Source organism: Chlorocebus sabaeus, chromosome 5 (genome assembly GCF_047675955.1).
Source record: "Chlorocebus sabaeus isolate Y175 chromosome 5, mChlSab1.0.hap1, whole genome shotgun sequence".
Classification (NCBI taxonomy): domain Eukaryota; kingdom Metazoa; phylum Chordata; class Mammalia; order Primates; family Cercopithecidae; genus Chlorocebus; species Chlorocebus sabaeus.
Genome location: NC_132908.1, coordinates 51,156,574 through 51,162,022, shown reverse-complemented (window position 1 = coordinate 51,162,022; position 5,449 = coordinate 51,156,574).

Genomic DNA, 5,449 nt, shown 5'->3' with positions numbered 1-5,449 from the left:
AATCATTAACTAATACATTACATATGTTATTTTTATTAATTATAACAACCACCCTGGCCATAAGCATAATTGTCCCCATTTTATAGATAGGTAAATCCAAGCTCAGCCACTTGTTCAGCATGGCCCATCAAGGGTGGAGCCAGCACTGATTCAGGCCTTTCTGACTCCAGAATGCACAGGCATGCATTTGTCTGTGCTGGAATCTACATTGGTTCATGCATCGAGATTTGGAGTGGAGTGTTCTGCAGCTGTGAACCCACTTTAATCCCATGCTATCCCTCTACTTGACCTACCTGATGTTCACGGGCGTGACACTGTCTTGGATGGGCCAGGGCCACGTGCAGCCCTAGCACATCGCATCCACCTGCCTCCACTGTGGAAGACAGAATGCAAGGGCATCTGAGAGCTGTGTCAGAGGAATAACCTGGAATCTGTTGTCCTCTCTCCTCTCTCTCTCTTTTTTTTGAAATGGAGTCACCCTCTATAGTCCAGGCTGCAGTGCGGTGGCATGATCTTGGCTCACTGCAACCTCTGCCTCCCAGGTTCAAGCAAGCCTCCTGCCTCAGCCTCCTGAGTACCTGGTATTACAGGCACCTGCCACCATATCCAGCTAATTTTTGTGTTTTTAATAGAGACAGGGTTTCACCGTGTTGGCCAGGCTGTCTTGAAATCCTGACCTCAGGTGATCTGCCCAGCCTCAGCCTCCCAAAGTGCTGGGATTACAGGGTTGAGCCACTGCACCCGGCCACCTCATTTATTTTTTCAGTAGGAACAGGACAGGACGAAGATCTCTGTCCACTCCTTTAATTGCTTCTCATCTTCACTCCTGGTGGAAGGAGGCTTTGGGGGTAATCGCACATGGAAATTTTGCTGTGAGAGGCCATCCACATTAGCAGGAGAAAGGCTTGCCTTCCTTCTAGATTTTCGCTCCTCAATGTGTGGTCCCTGGACCAGCACCCGCAGCATCAGCCTGGGAGCTGGTTAGAAATGTGAATTCTCAGGCCCCTTCCAGGTCCAGTCAATCAGAATTTGCATTTTCCTAGGAGTACCTGTGTGATGCCAGTGCAATTTTTTTTTTTTTTTTTTTTTTTTTTTTTTTTTTTTTGAGATATGGTCTCACTCTGTCACCCAGGCTGGAATGCAGTGATATGATTATAACTCACTGCAGCCTGGAACTCCTAAGCTCAAGCAATCCTCCCCACTCAGCCTCCTGTGTTGCTGTGACTTCAGGCACACACCACCATACCTGGCTAATTTTTTTCTAAAGTTTTTGTCGAAAAGGGGTCAGGCTGATATCAAACTACTGGCCTCAAGCAATCCTCCAGTCTCAGCCTCCCAAAGTACTGGGATTACAAGAATGAGCCACCGTGCCCTGCTGCGTGTGCATACTAAAAGGTGAGAAGTACTGGTCTAGGTACTCCTCAGTAAAACCTGAGGGCCCACCAGGATGGAGCTGGAACAGTCTCTGAGACTTGGATCTCCATGGGAAATGCAGAATGGGGCTGGGATGCTGTGGCGGAGACCAAGGAGGGAGGCAGGAAAGGAAAGACTGAGTGAGGTCGAGGGAGAAGGAGCCAAGCAGCAACCCGAGGCTGATTACACCAAGACAGAAGATGGATCTGGCCTCTTTCTCTGCCTTTAAACATGTTTGTGATTGGCTGTAACACTGGGTTTTTCATGGCCACAGCCTCTGCCCTCATAGCCTTCCAGATACTTCACAGCATAGTGACAGGGGAGAGACCTAGTTAGACAAACGTAGGACTTTATTAATAGCAACCAACTTCTTATGCATTGGAGATCATAGCGGATCCCCACTAAACTTGGGTACGTCTCATGAAAGAAAAGATAGAATAAGAGAGAGGAAAGAAGAAAAGAAAGAAAGAGTAAGGAAGGAAGGTCATTCTGGATAAGCACAAAACAGGTAGGAGCACTTGAGGGCAAGGACTGTGTCATTCACTTTTTCTTTCTGAGACACAGTCTCACTCTGTCACCCAGGCTGGAGTGCAGTGGTGCAATCTCAGCTCACTGCAACCTCTGCCTCCCAGGCTCAGGCAATTCTCCTGCCTCAGCCTCCCAAGTAGCTGGGATTACAGGCATCCACCACCACACCTGGCTAATTTTTGCATTTTTAGTAGAGATGGGGTTTCACCATTAGGGCCAGGCTGGTCTCAAACTCCTGACCTCAGGTGATCCTCCCACCTTGGTCTCCCAAAGTGCTGAGATTACAGGCATGAGCCATCGCACCAGGCCTCATTCACATCTTTTTATTCATTCATTCATTTATTCAACAACATCACACAGGGAGACAACATGTGAACAAAGTCCCTGCTTTCCTGGTGCCTTCAGTCTACTGGAAACAGTTTTATAAAACTAACGGTAAGAATGTGTTGTGTTGTCTGGAATATGAGGGATAAGAACAAGATGCTGTTAAGTATGCATGATGAAGAGGACTTAGCCTAGTTTGGGATGGGGAAGGATTTATGCATTCATGGGCCTGGGGACACAAAGGAGGCCTGCAGCACAGTGGGAAAGAGGAAGAGGAGGGCCCTGGACCTGCGCCATCCTCCAACATGGCAGCCGCTGCCCACACATGGCTACTGAGCACTGGAAATGCAGCTGGTCCTAACCGAGCTGTGCCATCAAAATGCACTCTGGAATTCGAAGACTCCAGACATTAAAAGAAAAAAGAATGTAAAGCATCACAATGATTTTATGTTTTTACATATTGAAATGACAGTATTTTGAACATACAGGGTTAAATAAGATATACAGATGCTCCTCAACTTACTGTGGCATTATGACTCAGTAAACTCATTATAAGTTGAAAATGTTGTAAGTCAAAAATGCACTTAATTATATCTAGGCTACTGAACACTATAGCTCAGCCCAGCCTGCCTTCAGCATGCTCAGAACGCTTACGTTAGCCTACAGTTAGGCAAAATCATCTAACACAAAGCCTGTTTTATTTATTTTTATTTTATTTTATTTTATTTTATTTTATTTTATTTTATTTTATTTTTGAGACAGAGCCTCATTCTGTCACCCAGGTTGGAGTGCAGTGGCACGATCTTGGCTCACTGCAAACTTCCACCTCCCAGGTTCAAGCGATTCTCCTGCTTCAGCCTCCCGAGTCGCTGGGGCTACAGACATGCACCGCCATGCCCAGCTAATTCTTATATTTTTCATAGAGATGGGGTTTCACCATGTTGGCCAGGCTGGTCTCGAACTCCTGACCTCAAGTTATCTGCCTGTCTTGGAATTACAGGCGTGAGCCAATACGCCTGGCCACAACACCTGTTTTATAATAAAGTGTTGACTATCTCTCATACTGCATATTTCCAGCCTGGGAAAATATTACATTGCAATGATTTTGCACCATTGTAAAGCCAAAAAATTGTAAGTTGAAACATCGTAAGTTTGAAACTATTATTTAAATTAATTTTATCTGTTTCTTTATACGTTTTAAATGTAATTATTAGAATTTTTTTGAGACTCTGTTGCCCAGGCTGGAGAACAATGGCACAATCTCTTCTCATTGCAACCTCCGCCTCCCAGGATTTTCTCTCTCAAGTGATTCTCCTGCCTCAGCCTCTTGAGTAGCTGGGATTACAAGTGTGAGCCACCACACCCTGCTAATTTTTGTGTTTTTAGTAGAGATGGGGTTTCACCATGTTAGCCAGGCTGGTCTCAAACGCCTGACCTCAGGTGGGCCGCTCGCTTTGTTATCTCAAAGTGCTGGGATTGCAGGCATGAGCCACAGCCTCTGGCCAGAAATTTTTAAATGACGTACATGGCACATGTTGTTCCTAGTGAGCAGCACTGACCTCAAAAGACTGAGGTACAGGAGTCCATATTCCAGCACCACTGTTTGCCAGTTAAGGCACCTTGAGCAAATTAGCTTAGCCACACTAAGCCTCAGTGCTGTCCTTTGTAAATAATCTTATCTAGCATTTATTGTGTAGCTTGCGTGTGTTAAGCACATATAGCAATGTATCCAATCTTTACGAGGTCCAATGATGTAGGTACTACAATTACCTCCATTTTGCAGCTGGAGAAATGGAGGCTCAGGAAGATATAATTCACCAAAAGCCACAGCCCCAGGAAGTAGGGGGAAGTATAATTGAACCCAAGTAGTCTGGCTCCCAAGACTCTATTACAAAACAGCAATAGTACCTGTTGCACGGGATTGCCACCGAGAATTTCACTGAGGCAATGATGTATGCAAAGCCCGTAGTATTGTATTGTACCAGACACCATATCAGTAAGCTCCATAGTGATAGTTAATATTATTTAACAAAGGACTATTTACTAAAAAAAAAAAAAAGTCAAATGAGGCTATGCAAAGCACTGACCTGCTTTGGTGGGAGTTGCACATTAAGGCACTGTATCAATTATCCATTGATGCATAACCAATGATCCCAAAGCCTGGTAGCATAAAACAACAAACATGTATTATCTCACAGTTCCTGTGCCTCAGAAATTCAGGAGCAGCTTAACTGGGTGGTTCTGGCTTGGGTTTTCTCATGAGGTGGCGGTCGTGATGTCACACAGGGTTGCAGTCATCTGGAGGCTTGACTGAAACTGGGGCATCCACTTCCAAGATGACTCATTCACCTGGTTGTGGGAAGGAGGTTTCTGATCATTACCATGTGGTCCCCTCCACTGAGCTGCTTGAGTATCCACACAACATGGCAGCCAACTGCCCCCAGAGCCAGTGATCCAAGAGAGAACAAGATAGAAGCCACAGTGGCTCTTATCACCTAGCTGTGAAGTCTCATTCTGCCATTCCTGCAATATCCTATTGTGGTTACACAAATCAGCCCTATTCAATATGGGAGAAGACTACACAAGGGCACTAATGCCAAGAGTCAGGGGTCACTGGGGCCATCTTGGAGGCTGGCTACTTGTCACTGATACATCTATGTAGCTTAATTTAGCTCCTGCTTTCCTTTCTAGGAAAACACACTTCTGGAATTTCAAAAGACCAGGTGCCTAAGAGCCGAGGACAGAAGCCTGATTCAAATCTTCCTTTTAAAAGGATGATTTTGTTGGTTTTATTGGTTCACGTAGCTGAGGAAAACAAAGGTGGAAAAATAATAATATCTGACATTTACTGAGCTCATATTACATGCTAAGCACATGTTTCAACTCACCTAATCCTTATAAAGACCTTATGAGGTAGGTGCTGAATGTAAAGCAGGAAGCAATGCAGGGATCTGAAAGCACTGGTAACTTCTTTATTCATTTCAGCTTCTGTCCCAGTGCTGATCTTCACAGTCATCATTAACTCAGTGGCCATGGCCTGAGAGTTGCTGATGCAAAGGGAAAGAAATGATTTCTCTTGCCTAGTTTCAGTTCTGAAATACCAAGGAAAACTTCTGATTGGCTCAGCTTCGGTCATATGTTCATTACTGGGCCAATTGTAACGGCCAGAGGGAGTGACAGGAAG